At 41.1% G+C, this 22092-nt stretch overlaps 1 pseudogene; it reads left to right on the top strand.

Moving 5' to 3' along the window:
* Nucleotides 1-7111: 7111 nt before the first annotated feature.
* Nucleotides 7112-21703, top strand: LOC147127818 (uncharacterized; annotated as a pseudogene).
* The last annotated feature ends 389 nt before the right edge of the window (nt 21704-22092 follow it).

The raw sequence follows: 22092 nt of genomic DNA, 5'->3' as shown, positions 1-22092 counted from the left end.
CAGCGGGAAAAGAAAGGTGAGAGAATAGTTGCAGACCAAGTGTTGTTAATCAAAAGCAAGAGTGTAGATATGCATCCAAGTCCAGATTTGAATAAATATTTCTATGTTGGTCACTGCTCTATAACAAACAAACAACAAAACAAACACCGGTAGAGCACTACAGAGTTCTGGAGACCAAATAGAGAATATTCTGGAACCTGCAGAATTTTCTAGTCCTCTGAGTCACCAAACAACAACAACAACAAAAATACAGTATGTTTTGAGCCTACGACTCGGTATGGAACATAAGGTACCTCTAAGTCCGCAAGATTGGCAGAGGGGGAACTCCAGAGAAGGAGAGAGTCCAACCCATCTCCAGAACACTAGTTCCAGAACTTGAACTGTATCAACTACATCTAGTCAGAACCTCTCGACACCGCATGGCAACTTGTTTCCTACCATACGGGGTGAGGCTGTGCCCAGCCAGGCCCGTGGGTGCACCAGGTGCTCACCATCAAGGCCCCACCAATCACGGCTGACCTGTTCTCTAAATCTGAGCCGTGATTGGTCGTTGTTCAGCAGTTGTGATGTCATTTTCAGTCGACAGAAGACAAAATGGCAGAGATGGCTAAAAACGAGTGCATTTTGCTGCTTAACTTATATTCCACAAATGCAAAATCAATCAGAATGCCGTGTTTCAACTAGTGGTCCTGCTGGGAACATATTCTTGAAAAAATATGTTTGGGTTGACTTCTGCTTTAAGTCACAAAGAAGAAGGGACGTTGACGGCAGAGAGAAGTGGAGCAGAGAAAACGCAAAGCACTAAAAACACGACATATGACAAATATCCGGACCTCCTGGACGAAAGCAGGGGTAAACTATTTTGTTTTAAATCGTCCCTGTCCTGTGGAAAAAAAAAAAAAATCACATTAGTGAGATGTTTGTAACGCAGAAACACCATTCACGTAAAAATAAGAAAATTGAAAAAAATGGACATAAGTGTTTTCACAGGACAAAATAAAGTCATCAACAAGCTCTTCACGACTGTATTGTTCCAATTACACATGAAAAGTTTTGAAAGAAACATGCACATGCAAAGTTTGGGATATTTGGCTTTTGGGTGAAGTTTCAGGACGAGCCTAAAATGCATTCAAACCTACAGGAGGTGAACTTAATGTGACCTTCACTAAGTTTTTGAATGTCCAACTGTTCAATGTTTCAGTACTCTTTGCACAAGTTGCTGAACTTAACAGCAAATTTCACAACAGGTATTTGATCCTTGACTCGACCAATAAATGTCCTGCTTCAATTAGAGATGGTGTTTAAACAGTCGTCCTCATCATGCTGTTCACATTTGGACCTCATGAGACCAAGACGGCACCTAACAATGGATCAACTACCTGCTTTCAGAGTCACAGGTCTGACACTTGTCAACACATTTTTGGTACTTTTTTTTTTTTTTTTTTTACTCAGATGAAAGTAAACTTTTCTAGATTTGTTTTTTGCGCTGATTCCGTAACTGCTCTGTTTTTTTCTCTTGCACATCAGGTTTTAATAATTATACTTTATTATATATTTTATTTTATTTGATCATTTATAAAAATAATTATTATATATGTAAAACAACAGATAACATGTATGACAGTAAAAAAACTTGTTTTGTTTTTTTAAATCAGACAAACCTGAAAAACACTGACGCCAGTGACTCAAGACCACTGGATCCCTTGAGTGGGTGACTCAGAATAACACCAAGTCCATAAAATGAACGTAGTTTAGCCACACTACATGAAACATTTTTTTAACTGTTCTAGAATTTGCTCGGAAGTTAAAACTCTAAATTCAATTGAGGGGCAAAAAAAAAGATGCTCACATTATGTCCGGCAGATGTAAAAGGAAGTTTGTTGTTTGGATTCATTGGATATGCAATGTAATGTTTCCCACTTGCCCTGTGGACCTCCGTGACCAACCACCAAATAGCCCAGCTGATGTTATGCAACCAGCAGTAACAAAAGCACCATGGAACTTTTATTTTGGATGTGCCTGGGAAAACGTGAAAAGAACACAGAGTAGCCCAGCGTCCATACAGCCTCTTTAGGCCCCTTACTGACAGAGACCCAGCCAAAGTTGGAATGAAAAGCTCAAATTGCCTCTTGTTCAGAACAGCAGAGAGCCCAGGAACCCCTCTAAATCGTTCAATCCTTCTGTTCATTTCTATGAAAAAGTAACACCGCATGGAATTATTTGACTTGGGGCAATATGTTTCATTATATGTATTTATTTATTCTTTGGGGGAAAGCGCCATTGAGCAATACTTTGATATGAACATACCAGTGATGAGCTGTCAGGCCCAGCAAGGCCTTCTCTGCTAGCCTTAATAGTATCAGAAGCACCGACCTAAATTTGCAAACCCAAATTCTGTTTGTTTCATAACATTTTCCACAGTCCGTTCGCTTTATTTTGTTGTTTTTGAGGAAAACAAGCTCTTGAGGACTGGACTTGGGCACCTCTGCTATAAGTCACTTGGGCAAATCAGTAGTTTGCCAGTGTCCAGAAAAGTGACATATAAATGTGTTTTTAAAAAAATTATTATTATCATTTATTACACTGAAGCATCCATGTACATGGGCAGTGTGTTTGTTGAGGCTTTGTTGACATTATGCAGGGTAGCCTGTCCCAGTTTATACTATAAGACATCTCATATTCTTCATGTTGCAATCTACCCTGAATTGCCCATTCCAGGAGTAGCCAATGACATAGGTGGTGGGAAAGTTTTGCTCTCTCTATAAGTCTTGGGCAGTTCTCAGCTTCGCAATTCTGCTGTTATCCAGCCAAATCCTGGTTTATCCCCCAAATGTGTGGTTTCACATGCTCAGGCAAGATAAGATCCAGATATTACTTTTTCAACTAGTATGCTTATGTCAGATCTATCAGGTAGAGTAGAGCAGGCCTCCTGAGAAGGGGGTGCAGCAACAAACAAAAAAAAAAAAGTCAACTATGAGCTTCATGTAGCTGATCACAGTGCTATACCAGAGTTGTAAGTCGTGACAATAAAATTATTTCCAAGACAAGAACATTTTTCTTTATCAGTGATCACGTGATGGGGCAGACGAACCCTAACCAGGGGTTGTAACACAAATTGTGCCAAAGAAATATCAGAGTATAAGTGTGCAACAAAATATATAGCGGCATGTAAATTTCCCCACAGATTCTAATCAGTAAAGAAACTTAAATTCATTAAACGAAGTTAAGCATTAAAGATTAAGCATTCACTATTGCAAATATTCCATGGAAGGACCTGAAACAAAGTACCCTTTAGACATTCACTCACATTTACCTTCACCCCAAAATACCTGTTAACAGGTGCAGAAGTCTCAATGACAGTTCCAAATGTAAAGTTAAAGTGGAAGTCAACCCAAAAATGTTCTTTTCAATAGTACTGTATGTTCTATGCGCGTTCACGAGTCCAAACTCAGCATTCTGATTAATCTTGCATTTATGAAATATGAGCTTTAGCAGAAAAATCCACCCGATTTTATCCATCTCAAGGGACCATTTTGCCACTTTCTGTCAACTGAAAATGACATCACAGTTGCTCAGGGCTCAGGTAACGACCAATCATGGCTCACCTGTTTTCTGAAGCTGAGCCGTGATTGGTTGTTACCTGAGCAACAGTGATGTCATTTTTAGTTGACAGCAAGTGACAAAATGGCCGCCCTTTGAGATGGATAAAAGCAGGTGGATTTTACTGCTTAGCTCATATTCCGTGAACACAATATTAATCACAATTTCAAGGTTAGACTAGTGGGGCTGCAGAGAACATATTATTGTAAAGAAAAATTTTGGGGTTGATCAGTGGTATGCCAGCCATTATCTTCAGCTTTTTATATAAACGTGCAGTGAGCCAGTACTAAATAGGATATTTGTATCCATTCGGTGAGACAATTTAACTATTACAAGGTCGAATCAACAAAGGTAGTCTGTCCATCTCTCTCTCAACTTCCCAACCACTTTCTCACTCACTCTCTCCCCCTCCGTCCCTGCTGTTCGGCACCCTAGCGAGGCCAAGGCAATGATCCGTCACGAAGTTGCGTTCACGGGGATAAAAAAAAAATTGTCGAGCAGTGGTAAAATTGATCTTCGTCTCGCAGTTAGTATTATATGCTTGTCATTATTAGTTGTCTTATGTTTTCATAACCTCAATTTTTCTGTATCCGCACCATAGAACGTGACAATAAAGGCTTTCTATTCTATTTAGTTGTTTTTGTGTCTTCAAAACAAAATTGAGTTGAGCGTGTCAAAATAAGCGGTGCAAGTCTATGAACACAGATCTGCATTTACTGTGAAACACCAAATGGCGCATTAAATCAGATTTGGTGCGTTAATCGCCTCACCGACACTTGGATAACTGGAGCAATTAGAATAGTGATACGTCATTTACGGTAACTTGACGTCATTCCAGCAGACGTTGAGTATTATTAAACAGTTTGATGCCATTGTTATGTGTTAGACTAGTGAAGTTAGCACACAGTCATACCCCAAATGTGGAAATGGTACGTGGATAGAGTCTATTTGGTTGGACCACAGGAATAAAGCAATACTGTATTGGATTTTCATGAGTCCACGTGTCAGTGGAAACTTTAAAAGAATATTATTCAGCCACTGTCACTGAGTGGGAATTGAAGTCAAACCAATGAATCACTACACTCAGTGACACTGACATACAGTATCTACTGTACATAGTTATTTATGTTATTTCTGTTGCATACGATACAATGGCATTTTGCTGATGATAGTGGCACATCCTTGCATGTGCATCATGCTGAAATCCCAGTGCACATTACGTACTTCAAAGTGTGAAAGGCACTCCTTAATACATAATGAGGCCAAAGAAGGTAACCATCCATCTAAGCACACATCCTGTTCAGAGTCACATGGGAAATTGGAACCTATCCCAAATCTCCCTTAGGATTAGGGCAGTAGACACATGCTAACAAAGAGCCGCAATGAACAGTAGGCTAATGGATGCTAAATTTCTCCTCTGTTTATTTCTCAATACATTTGATGAGGGGACAGAAGTCAGAGAGAAAAGAGACTGGTGAAACAAAGTCTGGAGCAAATTACTGTTGCATTCAGGGATAAAGGGTGAAGTCAAACCCATTTTTTTTTCCAGGGATATGTTCTATATGCAGCCTCCCTGGTTTAAACAAGGAATTCTAATTAATATTGTGTTAGTTAAACAGCAAAATCCATCCGTTTTTAGCCATCTCAGTGGGCGGCCATTTTGTCGCTTATGTCGACTGAAAATGACATCACAACTACTCAGGGCTCAGGTAACAACCAATTATGGCTGCCCTGCTTTCTGAAGCTGAGCCTAAAGCAACTATGATTTCAGTCGACAAGAGTGACAAAATGGCCGCCCACTGATATGGCTAAAAATGGGTGGATTTTGCTGCTTAACTCATATTCCACAAATGCAACATTAATTAGAAGGCCTTGTTTCAATTAGGGGGCCTGCATAAAACATATTTTTCGGGAAAAAAATATGTTTGGGAGGACTTCCTATTTAAGGATGATTGGTAACAATGCCGCAGCGGTTAAGATAACATTAGCATGTGTGTTTGTTTTTGCAATTTCTGAGAGTCAATGACTTCCCAGAGAAACCACTCACAAATCTCAAAGAGAACATGCACACTCTACACACAAACGTTTGCTGTCACACATTCTGACCTAGAACTTTTGTTCAGTCCTGTCAACTCTGCCTTACGTGCCATCATGCATGATGACAGTTACTACTCAGTTTTGTGCGATTTCAAGAGACACATTTTTCCAAAATGTTGTAACAATTGTATTCGATTTTTCACCCCATTAAAAACTGACCAATATTATCATTGCAGATTATACATCACTGACTTCCATATTGTGGTTACCAATGAACTGTAGTATTTGGTCTTCAGGCCAAGCAATTCCTCCGTGCTCTTCTCCAACTGTGCTTAACTTGGGTTTAAATGTGCGTGTGGGCAGCAGGATGTTAAATGCCGGAGCAGACCATCAGTGACAGAAGTGTTTCAACATTCCTGTGACTCAATACCACAACTTGCAGTCAACTGACATGGAAAAGTATTTTAATTCATCCAAGAAAAACAAAAATAATATTGTGAAACCTTTGACCATAATTGCTTCTCTGTATTTCCTGTCCAAATGCCACTTGATAATTCAGTTTAGAATCATGCCAGAAAATCTGCTTTAGTGCTAATAGGCACACGTTGCTTGAAATGCATTGTACAGCAGCAGTTTTCCATACATTAAGTTAATTTTATACTGAAGTTCATGTCACTCTTTTGAATGTATCTAAAACTGAACCTTTTAATGGAAACTTTAAAAAGACTCAAATCACAATTCAAACCTTTTACTTTTGTGGCCTCTGGCCTTCGTGACAGATAACAGTTGGCTACAATCACCTCCCAAGTCGCTTTAGGAAATTCCATTCAGTCACAGGATATAATCAATGCAGTCTAGACTTCAGATTCATTCTTTTTAGGCTGACGTCAGTGAGCTTTGCAGTGCTCTTGAGAGCATGGCACATTAGCAACCAATGGGCCTTCAAGGCTCCTGAAGGCATAAACCTCGGTTTAAGTGTTGAATCTACGCTGAAACCTAAAGTAGAAATTATACAGAAAGCGCAAGGTTGATAAAATGTTGGGTCAATGTTTGCTTTTACACCATATATCACACAACATCAACGTTGATTCAACCATCATCTAAAATGGAATTACAAAATACTGTAAACGCGCTGTCACTTATATGGCGCTTTTCTAGCTTGGGTACTCACAGCGCTTTCACTCTACCTCATCTACATACTGATGACCCAGCATCAGGAGCAACTGGGGGTTCAGTATCTTGCTAAAAAGGATACTTTGACGTGGTCACAATGGCCAGGGATCGAGCCCACAATCTCCGGGTCGGGAAACGACCACTCTACCACCGAGCCATGCCGACCCGCTGTAACAAAATCATTGGCTTAGTCCACTACAAAATTAGCTTTTCCCTTACCCAAATGTATGAAAAACCTATGTCAGAAAACATGTTTAGTATTCAATAATGTATTAGAAGAGATCAAAAGTACTGCGCGGAAATGGGTAAGAAATGAAGACGTTTCATGAAACAGGACCAACACCAGTGTGCTCAGGGCAACAAAAAAAATCTGTCAGAAAAATTAAAAAAAATAAATAAATAAAAGTATATATGGAGAGCGACAGCGGGTGAGAGCGAGATACAGTACACACACCTTTGGCGGTTGAAAAAGGCCCGTCCCCCTCAGAATATGCCCCTTTCCCACCTCCCTTCGCTGAAGTAGAAAAATAGAGAAGGGCAAACGTAGATAACACAGATTCAACATTAATTAAACATTGACCTTTCAATTTTTTTAATTCACCCAAAATACAATGTAGATTCAACAGCATCTTTGCATCACAAACTTCAATAGTGACAAAATACTGTTGAACCAACATTGATTAAACATCAGTCTTCAACTAAAACCAAAAAACAACCTTCTTAACCCTAATTCATGTCATGAACGGACGACAAGGCTACAGATATCGTTTGCACTTTCCTACAAAGAAAACATTTAAGGCATTTATGTCATGTCATCTTCCAAACCGCTTATCCTATACAGGGTATAAGCGGGGAGTTGCTGGAGCCTATCCCAGCCGTCAATGGGCGAAGGCAGACTACACCCCGAACTGGTCGCCAGCCAGTCGCAGGGCACACATAGACACTGTCACTGAGCGGGAATCGATCCCATGCTGCCCGCACACAACTCAGGCGTGTGTACCACTACACTATCAGTGGACAACCCTAATTCAACATTGATTTAACATCTTTTTCAAGCACGTCAAGTTTTTCTCCACAGCTTACCCTCCAGAGAAGCAAAATTCCAGTTTAGCTGTGGTAAAAGCTGAATATGATTGGAGTCATCTCTAGCTAATTGGTGACTCGTTTGTGGGGTCACAATAGAGCCATTGTGGTGAGAGGTGTGTGCAGCTCCCAATCGATCAGTACTATCAATATCTGCAAACAGAAAGCTATAAGAGTAGGAATTAAGCGGATCACTGCTTGCTTTTCTCTTAACCTTATAACCATGGGAATACCATTGTAAATTCTTCTTTTTTAGTTTTCAAAGCTTGTAACTATTCAATCTTTGTGTTTTATTTAGACATACACATTTATTTCACATTTTTCAAGAAAACTGTGAACCTACCACACAAAAACTTGACGTGAAAATGAAATCACTTTTGAATTGTGCACCCAAAACTTAGTTAAAGACAGCTGTCAGTCCAAACTCAACAAAAAAACGTGTTACCCAGTGTAATGTGTTGTTTTTCCACAGTGTGGAATGTAAAAATAGAATGAATGTGAGGTCAGGAGCATTCTGCTTTTAGTGGCTGCATGTGGCGCACCGCTGTATCCTCCATTTTTTTTCTTCCATGCTTCACATAAAAGTCTTAAGCGGGCCTGCGTACACTTTGTATTAAATTTTTGTGGCCAGCTCACATGCCTGCGGATTCTGACCTTCAAGCCTTGCGCTCACACGATTATGTTTGCCAATTGTGTTTGCCAGCAGACATTGAAGTTGTCTGTGACCACTCTCACAGTCATGGAGCCCTCCCGCTCTCAGATCCACCTGCCAGATCGGCCCATCTCCTTGCAGAGTTATGCTGCAGGATTTATACTGTTCATGAAAATAGAGCCCTTTTTGTGTGGTCATTTGAATGCCTGGCTCAATGCGATTAGGGCAAGGGAGTCAACATCACTAGCGGTTAAGATGGATTGCTGAAACTGAGTCAGGTGACTGTGCCTGTGGCAGAAGTATCAAAACAAATATAAACAATGATAAATGACAATAAAAGTAACATGAATACTCTTGAAAATAAAACGTATGTTACATTAAACTACTTATTATTACGCGCTTCATAATGCGCAACACAAATTCAGTTTGAGATAGGTCTGGACTGCTGGCAAGTCATTCCAGTGCTCGGACTCTTTTTGCTATCATGCCATGCTGTTGTAACACGTGCAGAATGTACAGTAGTTGAACATTATTTTGCTAAGATGAGCAGGGATGTCCCTGAAAAAGACCTTACTTGGATGGCAGCATATGTTCCTTTCAGCATTAATGGTGCCTTCACAGATGTGCAAGTGCAAGTTACCCATGCCATTGGCACGAACACACCCTCATAACTTGCTTTCTTTTGGTCTTTGCCTTGATAACAGTCCAAAATGGTCCATTTTCTCTTTGGCCCAGAGGACAACATCCATGATTTCCATCCATTTGGAATGGGCACTCATCAGACCACAGCACATTTTTCCACTTTGTGGCAGTCCATCACAGACAAGCTCAGGTCCAGAGAAGACTTTCGTTTATGGATGTTGTTGATATATGGCTTTCACTGTATATGGTAGAGTTTTATGTTATGTTATGTTTATGTTAACTCTGTCAATTGACAATGGTTTTCTGAAAAGTGGCAAGTGGCAATATTCTTGACACAATAGCCGGGTTTACATGGAGCCATGTACAGTATTCAGATTAGAAAGGATCCGATTGACCAATCGAAATGAAAATGCTCCATATAAACACCCCAATCGTAATGAAAAGGCCTAATCCGAATGGAATTTCATTCGGATTCATAGGGGTGGTATATTCCTTTTGCCAATCTGAATGAGCGTCATGTAAACAGATCAATCGGAATGTCCAGGCTGTGTCCGGTCTGTGCATGCTCTGTCTTGACATAAATGCGTAGTGACGTCGTTGTATCCGCACTTTTAAAATGGCAGCATCTTACCAGAGCTCGTCTGCGACGTGAGAACTTGTTTTAAAGTACAAATGGACAGAGAGGGAGCTTTCCTAACATTCAATGGAAGGTTATTCCAAAGGGAAGGACCAGCAACAGAATACCCTCGATACCCTCTGAGGTTCCGCTTACTCCTCGGCACCTCCAGTAAAGCCTGGTCCGCAGACCTGAAGCACTGGGAAGGTGCGTAGGAGTGGAGGAGCTCAAAGAGGTACGCCGGGGCGAGGCCATTTAAAGACTTGTAAACAAATCATCTTAAAATGAACCCTAAATTGCACTGGGAGCCAGTGAAGGAGGGCCAGAATTGGAGTTATGTGCTCCGTCTTTAGAGTTCCAGTTAGGAGGCGAGCAGCAGCATTTTGAACCAACTGGAGGCGCTTGAGAGAGGACTGGCCGACTCCAAAATAAAGTGCATTACAGTAATATAGCCGAGATGTAACAAAGGCATGGATGACTGTTTCTAAGTGCTGATGGGAAAGGGACTTTACCGTAGCCAGCTGCCTAAGATGAAAGAAGCTGGACCTTACAACAGCACTGATTTGCTGGTTCAATTTAAGATCGCTGTCAATTTTGAAACCCAAGCTTGAGACTGTCCAGATATGAAGCCAGGAGCCCAGGCCAACAGGTCAACGATGTAGACGAGCCACTGGGACCGAACACCATTACTTCAGTTTTCTTTTTGTTGAAATTTAAGAAATTTACTGACATCCAGGCTTTGATGTCCTCTAGACAGGACAAACGTGGTCTTCAGGAGAAAGCGTCTTTAATAATAAAATAATTGGTGTGGTCCAATGTAATGAGTCCTGTATGTTGGCTTGCAGGGCTTTACTTTATTGCTTAGTGCTGTTAGTGAGTTTCCTGTTATGAAATTGAATACCTTCCCCAGAACAGTAAAGTATTTCTATAGGATTAAGGTCAGGATATTAGTGGGTCATACCAAATACCACATTTCCTTTGCTTTAACCATTCTGCTACAACGAGATACACTTACAGCTTTACTTCATGGGTAATGACCTTCATAAAGCATTAGTGCAATTTAGGAAGTCAAGTCAGCTTGGACTTCAGGCGAAGCTTTCTTAGCGCTTTGTTTCACTGAGAGTAAAGGTGTCTTGGCTTCCTATCCAAGCCAAATATTTGAAGGTCCCACATAGCATATTGCTCTTGGTGTGGTCTTTGATGGTTGAAGACCACTTCGGGGTGTGCCTGATCTGGGATAGGCTCATGTTGACCCACGGCCTTTAACAAGATATACAGTCGAAAAAAAGTCAGGAATACTGAGAAGTTCAGTGGCACAACTCAGATATTATAAGGAAGGGCAGCAAGGGGAAAAATAGGAAGACACCACGCACAACTGTGAAAGGGCTCTGCAAGTAGCAGCTTGGAGCAAAACTTCACCTTCGTAGGAACAACAGCGGTTGAATCAGGTACATCTAATAACACAATACCAATAATCGTTCCCAGTTGTACAACACAACTCACAATATGAAAAATAACATTCAGTCAAACTAATATGCACAACTGTCAAACTGCATGTTATGTCTATACTTTCACTTGGTATGTAAATTGTGTTTAAGCAGGCAGGTGGTAGTCCTCTCTTGAAGACAGGAAGCAAGTGACGTCCATCTCAATTCTTTCTAACATCAGCGTATGGCTATACAGAAGGAAAAGAAAGCTGTTGATAACTAACTGTTTGTGTGCGTGCGTGTTCTGTTCTTCCTGTCAATTCCCATGGTGAGAAGTTCATGTTGTCCCATAGTGTGACATGAGAGCGAGGGAGAGTGAGGGCGAGAGAGAGAGAGAGAAAGAGAGAGAGAGAGAGAGAGAAAGAGTTGAATTTAAGACATGAAGACATTTTTTAACATTCAGCTGCAATAGTCCATCCATCCATTATCTATACCGCTTATCCTCACAAGGATCGCGGGGAGTGTTGGAGCCTATCCCAGCTGTCTTCGGGCAGTAGGCGGGGGACACCCTGAACTGGTTGCCAGCCAATCGCAGGGCACACAAAGACAAACATCCGCACTCATAATCACACCTAGGGGCAATTTAGAAAGTCCAATCAACTTACCATGCATGTTTTTGGAATGTGGGAGGAAACCGGAGTACCTGGAGAAAACCCACGCAGGCATGGGGAAAACATGCAAACTCCACACACGGAGGCCGGGATCGAACCCACGACCTCTGAACTGTGAGGCAGACGTGCAAACTAGTCGACCACCGTGCCGCCCAGCTGCAATAGTTTGGGACCTAAATTATCAATATATTTCCTGTCACGATACCCCTGATAGCCTTGTGTGTGCATGCGTGTACGTGTCAATACAATATAGCCAAAGATGGGAGCCCTCTGAGGAGATTAATTACAGTTCCATCAGAAATTGACTATATTTCTACAACAGGGTGTTTACATTCCTATACTGTCTTCAAATTCATTGATTAGTTTGTACGTGCTTGGCAGTATGCCGGTTAGTATCCATGAGCAAGTTTACAGGATTGGAGGTTATAGGAAGTAATGCCATGCTAGGAACTACATCAAATTGGACTGAACTTGACTGTACATTATGCTGGCACACATCATCCATGCATGCGCTCATGACAGAGTGTTAGATTTAAGCCTTTGATTGACTGCAGCCGAGAACTGCACATATGGGATGGTTAAACCAAATGCTTGTGGTTAATAAACACTGTAGCAGGTAGTTAACTGGATCATAAACAAATGTCAAATGATGCAAAGCCAGTAACTGAAGACAAACACTATGTTATGAACTCAAATTTGTACATTCAAACACACCGTGGTCCGTCACTAACCTACGCTAATGTAGTAGTAAAGTCAAGCATTATGAAAAAACACATATAGGCCGTAAATATAAAACAATAAAAAAAAAACATAAGTACATCTGTAATTGCCTTCTTATGACATGTCGCAATGTATTCAGCACTATACAAGCTAGTTTAGCGTGTGCGTTTGGTAACCGCAAAAACTCATAGGGCCATTATAAACTGAGAGCATTTCCACTATTTTGAGTGAGATTACATGTGAGAAAAGGATGGCGGGTGAGATTGACAGGCGTCTGCAATTATGGGGAGGTCTGATGGAATAACAATTTTGGTGGCAGTAAGTCAGCCTAAAGTTTCTACGTCTAAATAGTGGCGCAGCTGATCTAACCCGATTTTGGTGATGACGTCTCCATGAGAGATGTGAGTGCACCGCACTTAACTCATTCAGTGCCAAGGACATATTTATTCATCTTTTCACAGTCCCAGGAACTTTTTTATATATTTTTTTCAAACATTAGGGTAAAAGAGGGCCTGAAAATTTCTGGCAGTGATTGAGTTAAAGACACTGAGAGGTGCCACTTTCATTTTTGGTGACTGGAGATGGCTGTGTTCAAACCCACGACGCAAACTGCTCTTTTTAAAATATGCCCGTTTATGTTATGTTATGTTATGTTATGTTAAATTACCCAGTCCAACACACTTCTGTGTTAGTTTCTTGTAGTACATGGAAATACTTTGACTTTGCCAATGAAAATAGCAAATACAGCCGTGGTGAGACGAGTATGAAAATGCTAAAAGGAAAAAGGACCTTTGTTGCTTTCGTAAAATAATATTTCAATTCACTTTTCCTGTTGGTTACATATATTCAAATGAGTGCCAGTGGAGGCTTAAATTATTGCACAATGTAATGCAAGACTTGAATCAATTGCAATTATGATTCTTGAGGCTTCTCCAAGTGGCCTAATTAGAGCAAGATCATTTATATCTTCAGGATTGATCTTTGACTGTTCCGTTTTAAATAATACACAATATATGTGAAAATAAACGAAGCAGACACACAGCTCTGAATAAGAGTGATGAGAGCCATAAGCATGTGGAAGGCCTGATTTGAGTCTTCTCATGCAACAACTGCTGACCATCTGGCCTCAATGTCATTACAAAGAATGATTTTAATATTTTTCATACTCTTTTGCTTTACAGCTCTGTGACATATGTCGGTTAATTAACCACGCAGATTGCAAAATATTTATACTGACCAACTGAAACCAGCGCCGGTCGATTTGGGGTCATCAAAAAATAGTGCTGTGATAAATGATCCCACCAGAGTTTGATCTGAACATCTGCAGATTTTTGACCATCAGCGTCATGCAAACATTTACATATTTGACGGTTTGGAACATAACCACAGAAACAAACTGAGTAGTCGTCTTCAAAGAAGTTTGCTTTACCGCGTGAGTGTGTCGATGTTCTGGTTTCTTGTTTTTGCTCATTATGTTATGTGGATAAATGCAACCAACTAGAGGTTTGTGTGCGTGAGCGTGGATGAGTGAGTGTGATAAACTAAAAAAAAAAAAAAATGTTGGTGTTTTCAAGGAATCCTACTAACTAAATAAAACTGATCATCGATATTTGATTTCTACCACTTCCCTTCAGGGTGACCTCGAGCCTATCACAGTGGACTTTGGGCGAGAGCAGACACACCCAGTCAATCACAGAGTACAATACAGTATAAAAAAACTCACACTCACACACGTGGGCAATTTAAATTCTTCAGTAACCTGCGGGAGAACTAACGCAAACTAGTAGTAGAAGTATGCAAACTCCAAAAAGATCCAACCCAGAACATTTGACTGTGAAGTAAAAGTGGTAAACACACACACATACCGTATTTTTATTTTTATATATATATATATATATATATATATATATATATATATATATATATATATATATATATATATATATATATATATATATACATATATATATTTACCGGTATATATAAACAAAATAACTAACCCTTTTTACTAGTTATGTTTGATATTATGTAATGTGACCGTATCTGTATTCAGAGCCATAAAGTTGCAGTAGGAAAGAGCTTCTATAGTGTGTTGCTGAGTTCTTTTGTGAACGCTGACAAGCCGGGGACATTTATTGAATGAGATGTTAAAAGGGAAATAAAAGACAGACACACACCAACACATGGACACACTCAGACTCCAACCACAGAAAACAGTGCTTTGCTGTTTTAATGGTCCGTACGACTGAGCCCATCTCTGCTGTCGGTTCTTGCATCAAAAGCTGGCAGCGGTTCAGAGCCACCCCTTTCGTGCCAACTGCTGCCTTACTTGTGCTCTCTTTCGTTCAGTGTCTCTCTGCCAACCGAGACACTGGCCTGCCTGCTTGTCACAGCCAAATCTTCTGCATGCCCTTAGCAGGCCAAATGTTAGCGATTCAAGCATACCCCAATGTTCAGAAGCCACTAATGGTTATGCATGGGCTAAGCTGTCACACGATGCGGATGTTATACACAGTATGTTAATGTTTGATATGAAACTACAGTATAACTCAGTTTGGATGACACTGCTTTACCGTTACGTACTGTATGACAGCAAAGAAATGGAATAGCCAATACACAGTACATCATTCACTCTTGACTCATCCATCCAACCAATACACATCACCACAGAGATTCCTTCGTAACACAGGTCCAAGTACCGCTCTATACTATTTATTTATTTACAGTGGGTCCGGGAAGTAAAAGAAAAACTGAAATATATGGTCATAAGTATTCAGACACTTTGCAGCATCCTACCTACCCTGTGCTCCGTATTGTGTAGAAGCCCCCTTTTGAGCGAGGACAGCCATGAGTCTTCTTGGGAATGTTTGGGAAAGTTTTTCACGCATTCATTTGGGGATCCTCTACCATTCTTCCTTGCGGATTCTCTCCAGTTCTGTCAGGTTGGATGGTGAATGTTGGTGGTCAGCCATCTTCAGGTCTCTCCAGAGATGCTCAATGGGGTTTAGGTCAGGGCTCTGACTGGGCCAGTCACACTCTGGGTCACAGAGTTGTTCTGAAGCCACTCCTTTATTTGAGCTGTGTGCTTTGGGTCATTGTCCTGTTGAAAGGTGAACCTTCGGCCCAGTCCTCCAGGATATCTCTGTACTTGGCCACATTCATCTCTCCTTCAATTGCAACCAGTGGTCCTGTCCCTGCACCATAACGTCCCCGTTACAACTTAACACAGGCACACACAGACCCAGAAAGAGACTCAGACACTCTATTTTCAGAAGCCATGTGACATTGTCTCATGAAAAACAGGCCAAAATTGCATTGGTGGCATGTTGTTTCCAATTACCACCCAAATTGGACCACTGCAGCATCAAATTACATAGGACATGAAAAGAGCTAATAGAACAATTTAAAAATAAATGGCGTGACATGTGCAGTATACTGTGTACTGTACAAAATATTGGAAGGGATTCACTGAATCCACGTTTTGTGTCTTGGAGGCTGTCTTTACTACGGTAAGCTTCACGAGTTGGTTTATTTGGATGATTTGTGACAGGTCCTCGTTGTAGATATAATTCAACAAGTTAAAGACTGTAAAACTGAGAAAAGTCTGGAAAAATCCAGAAGAACATGAACAAATAAACATCTACGGTATCAAAAGCATAAAAACAAGAGAAGAGAACAAGGTGAAAATGTTGCTTCCGAAGAGGTTTGGAGCAGACCGTTGCCAGGAAGATAACAAAACTCACACAAATAGGAACAACAACAAAAAGTGCCCATTAAGGAATAGTTAACAATAATCTCAACAAAAATACTTAATCAGTAGATATGATATGTTGATTTTTCATGGCAACAGAGAAAAAAAATACTTTTACCCACACCGGAATTGAGTTTCTCAGCGAGTCCCCAGAGGGAGTCAGTGGCGTAGTTGGGCTGTATTCCACATGGGTTTTGAGGTCAAAGGGGGCCCGACATTGCACACGCGAATAGTGGAAAGAAAAAAGCCAAAAAAGTAAGTAATAAGTAAGCCAGGAATAGACCATGACAGTGATTAGAATCAGCCTGCCTTGTTTTATTGCAATCCATTCCTACCCTTAGGACCTTAGTGTTTCATTATTATTATTATAATGCCGCCAACTGTTTGAGCTCTAATTTGACTTCCTAAACATGCTTCAAAACTCACCAAATTTTGCACGCACATGAAGATTGGGTGAAATTGTGACACCATTAAAAAAAATAAAAAATAAAAAATTGTGCTCAGGCGACTGGTTAGCACGTCCGCCTCACAGTTCAGAGGTCGTGGGTTCGATCCCGGCTCCGGCCTCCCTTTGTGGAGTTTGCATTTTCTCCCCGTGCCTGCGTGGGTTTTCTCCGGGTACTCCGGTTTCCTCCCACATTCCAAAAACATGCATGGTGAGTTGATTGGACACTCTAAATTGCCGCTAGGTGTGATTGTGAGTGCGGATGATTGTCTCTGTGTGCCCTGTGATTGGCTGGCAACCAATTCAGGGTGTCCCCCGCCTACTGCCAGAAGACAGCTGGGATAGGCTCCAGCACGCCTGCGACCCTTGTGAGGAGAAGCGGTATAGATATTGGATGGATGGAAAAATTGTGCTCTAGCACCCCCAAGAAAAAAACTGACAAAAGTGCCTATCACTCCCAGTAAGAATGTCACAGACCAGGCTGGCCAAACCACATGCAGCTCTTTGGCCGGTTTCATGCGGCTCCTGAAGCCCTTTTCGAAAATGAGCTAAGCTGGGCGCAGTGTGAGGAAGTTTGCAATCCGCCCTTCCAAGTAAAAGTTGGGAGAAAAAAGTCGCCTGTTTTCAAACATGATCTTGTCCGAGGGCGTTTGTCATATCGGCTTCAAACAAGCACACAAGAGAGAGTGAACCCTTCTGATTATAAATTGGTGAAAGAAAAATATTAACTGTCCCGGGAGAGTACTTGTTTGCCTGCTGTGGCCATGTCAGTTGTGCATTTGGTCGCATCCTCAATCAACTTTTTTTCTTTTTTTGCCCTCCATTTATTTATCTGCAACACACATCTCCTTTTATGGTGGTTTCTGGCTTTTAAGCATTTTTGCAATTGCAAATGTCCTCTAAATTGCTTCTTTTCCAGATAAATAACGGTCGCCGTCTGAGCCGGTGCAAATTGTGGGGGGGGGTGGGGGTTTTCGCTCATATCCCTCCAACACCATGCAGTGACCCAATCTGACTTTACAGTCCATGCTACCTGACTGTGAGGGTCAACCGCGGAAACATCCATCCATCCATCCATTATCGATACCGCGTATCCTCACAAGGGTCGCCGGGCATGCTGGAGCCTATCCCAGCTGTCTTCAGGCAGTAGGCGGGGGACACCCTGAACTGGTTGCCAGCCAATCGCAGGGCACACAGAGACAAACATCCGCACTCACAATCACACGTAGGGGCAATTTAGAGAGTCCAATCAACTTACCATGCATGTTTTTGGAATATGGGAGGAAACCGGAGAACCCGGAAAAAACCCACGCAGGCACGGGGAGAACATGCAAACTCCACACAGGGAGGCCGGAGCCGGGATCGAACCCACGACCTCTGAACTGTGAGGCGGACGTGCTAACCAGTCGACCACCGTGCCGCCCCGTGGAATAATTAGATTTAAAAAAAAATAAAAAGTTTGACAAGAGGGTCCATGGGTTTACAAAACGCACCAACCTTACGTCATCTACGCCACTGGCAGGAGTAGTCTCCAGCACCCTCTCTAAAGAGGGTTGGTGCACTGAGTTGTGGTTTGGTACAATTGGTCGATTGGGGAAATTAGAATAAGGAGCTTGAACGAAGTGCCTGATTTGTAAAAAAAAAAATGGTATAAGTGTGATTGGGGTTGATCAAACCTGCTTGTTAGCACCTTAAAATCATCAAAGTGGCCATCCATATAAAGGTCTCTATTTTGTACCAAGCATTTACATCACCAATTGATAAAAGTGGAGACAGAATTGGATGGGAGGAATGAATTATTTTTGACAATCACAGCAAGAGTTAACAGATTTGAATAACAAATTTTAAGGAGCTGTAAACAGGATTCTGAGACATTGTGTTCCTTGAGAGGCGGTCGTGCGGTGAGGAGGGAGTGCAGCAAAAGCTTTGAAGTCTTTCAATTTCGGACCGCATGGGTCGATTCCTCCTTCCAACCAAGGATTACATTTATCGATATTATATGCCCGATAGTAACAAATACAATTTGACAGTGCAAAACAATCTTGACGTCTGGACAATTTGCAAGACGGCCTCCTTAATACAGGGAGGTTTAAATATAAATCAGGATGGGTTGAAACAAGTAAAGAAACTTAGCATGGCAGGGAAAAAAGTCAGATGAGTGCGCCACAAAATATGTGGACAAAATTGCTGCCTCGAAGCTGTGCCGGAACCATATGTTTTGTGCCCCCGTCCCTGATTTGTACACAGACCTTTTGTAGGCAGACAAAAGGGGCAAGAGATCAAGACTCCCCAAAACGACAGAGAATGTCAATAGTTTGGGATCAATTCTAATGAAAAAAGACTTTTATTGCAAAGTGGAATGGGCCCACCACAGCAGTACATCGACAGTGTTGCAACACTTTAACAGAAAACACCCTCATGTAAAAGACGGGGTTGAATGCTGCTCCTGCCCCGAAACAAGGCAAGCTAACGTCGTATGTGTTTGTTTGTTAATTTAATGTAATATGCCATTGCTGTTTAAAATGCACTGAATAGTGTTTGTAGACTAGATTTCATGTTAAGATAACTTGTGTGCGTGTGAGCTCACCCACTCACAGCTGAAAATGTCCCGACTTCAAAGTGCAGTTCACGGGAACGGTAAAACTTACAATCAATAGCACGGCCATTGTTGACAAAAATAATTGAAGAAAATCTCCGGTGTGGATTGATATAGGTCACTGTCAACAAGGAAGGATGCTTGTGAATGCTTGTCACTGGAAGTAATTTTACTCTCTGCAACGATTTTAAGGAGACAAAAGCAATATATGACCAGGCTTCTCCTCTGCTTCTATCTTTATATAACCTACAATAATATCACCTGTATATTATTATTGTATAGCCTACAATAATAATGCTAGATGCATGAATCCATTGACAGGACATTGGCTATACGTTTACATGGACACATTTATTTCGAATTAAAAGCCTGATCGGGATAAAAAGGCTAAATGCTACACAACCCATTCGGAATATTCTGATCCGATAAAGCCCACTCCGATGAAGATTTTATTCTGAACGAGAGGGGTGGTTTATGTTGATTGATAATCCGATGGGGGCTCATGAAAAGACTTATTCCGAAATTTCGTAACAAACCGTCTTTACCGCACATATCTGTGATGCCACAATACGCGTTTCTGTTCTTCCCATAAGATAGTAGAAACAGAGCGAGCCAAAGACATGGCGAGCGCAAGACTTGACTGGTGCATTTGCACTTCCATTATTTAGTGTTAACTAGACATAACTTCAAACGAAATAAATATGCGAAATAAAGCTAATGTTTAAAGAAGAAATGGATGAAGCGATATTTTGTTGACACGGAAGTCGCTACAGCTTCTTCTTTTACTACTATTTCTGGTATATTTGGTCTATCTGCGCATGTCAAAATATTTTTTTCCGATCTAAAGTGTGATGCATGGACACGCAAGTCCTAATCGGATCAATATTTTTTGTGTCCATGAAAACAGTGTAACCGATCATAATTTTAACCTGAACTCTGATCGGATTAAAGAAATTTGGTCCATGCAAACGTAGGCAATGTTTACTTGAAGTGGGTATGGTGTTAGTTTATGTTATAAACTTTAGCAAACGTGAATATTATTTCTTCATTTGACCTCAAAAGGTTAATAACATTTGTTATTGAATTAATAAATTGTTTTGTTTGGATTTTTTGTTTTTACCTCCAGCACATCACAGTTGCGCATGGACAACTTTGTTTGACCAGCTCCGACATGCACTGTTGAAGAAGCTGCCTTCCTAACAGATGGCATTTTAAATATGCTGGTCACTGATATTCTCCCACTACCAATGGTGCAGGACAAGGGCTTTACCAACTACTAATGATTTCACTTTTTCAATGCAGCATGGCTTCCAAAGGCTGTTTCACAAATATGCCAAAGAATAAGAATAAAGAAACAACAGAAACATTGAAAAATGTGCTTCAGAACATCGAGTCTGTTGCCTTGATCACAGATATCTGGAGAAGTGTGACCACAGAGGCCTATTTTGGGGTGACCTGTCACTACTTTAAGAAGATTGGGAGATGAAGTCCTTCTACTAATCTACAATGCCTCTCGAACAGCTGCCCATATTGCAAGTTGACTGGAGGAGACCACTGCCAAATTTCACATTTCAATCACAAAGGTGAATGAAGGCAGTTGTTCATGACAATGGTACCGATACAGTGGCGGCAACAATCATTTCAAAGAGGCATGACTCGGCTCCTGTGAGACGTGCAGAGCATCCTTTGAATTTAGTTGTACAGAACACACGTAAAAATAACAAAACCATTGCTAATTATATGGCTTCTGCAAGACTGAACACTTCGAGAAAAGAGACCTTGCCTGTAGCAAACCTAAAGAAGAGCAGAGACAAATGGGAATGCCTCCACTGGTGGAGATCAGATGCTGTTCTAGCTTGTTGGACAAAGATGGCAAGTGACCGCAGCTCATTCTGATCCTGCAGTAAATCAAAGAGCCAAACACCACTTGCTGGATTTAAAGTCAAAGCAGTGGAGTGAAAGAATTTCTGAATGGGGAACAATTTGATAGTCTTTTTGCTCCCCCACAGCTGGTGGTGGTTCAGCACCTCAGGGAATCAAGAAAGCATTCAAGTTTGAAGCGTCACCAGTAAAGACATTCCAGGCACAAGTGACAAAACAGATCACATAGAGATGGCAAGAAATGTTTTCATTCAATGTGAAGCGTCTAATAAAAACATCATGGCTGCTGAAGCCACCAGTGCCACCACGTCAGCAGTTGAGGCAGAGAAAAATGGATCATTTGGGAATAGTTTTTCCGGATCACCAGATGACTTCACCAGTGATGGGGAGGATAAGGATGAGCAGCTAAGTCAAGGGATAAAGATGGAGGTCTTGCTCCAAAAATGAGAATCCACAGCTATGGTGGAAAAAATGAGTACGATATCCAACATCAGCAACATCAACACCCTCAGAGTCTTTGTTCTCTGCTGCTGGAAACATTGTGCCGAAGCATAAGGCAAACCTTAGTGTTGATATGTTGACGTTTCAACACATTCAATACATTTTTCTAAATGCTCGCAGTTGCACATAAATGTATCAGGGTGACCATTCTTTCAGCCAAATCGGTATCAACTTTAGGTAGATAATCATCTTCAGAGGGGTATTGCTCTCCCAAATCTCTGGTGAGTACTCCAAGTTATACAGGTCTGAAGATAAATGTAAAAAAGGTATCATTCGCTAATTTAGTATCGGCAATTA

Source organism: Filicampus tigris, chromosome 20, assembly GCF_054856515.1.
Source record: "Filicampus tigris isolate MCC_2025a chromosome 20, RoL_Ftig_1.0, whole genome shotgun sequence".
In the NCBI taxonomy this organism is placed as follows: domain Eukaryota; kingdom Metazoa; phylum Chordata; class Actinopteri; order Syngnathiformes; family Syngnathidae; genus Filicampus; species Filicampus tigris.
Note: the sequence above shows the minus strand (reverse complement) of the source record. Positions and strands in the feature narration are given on the sequence as shown.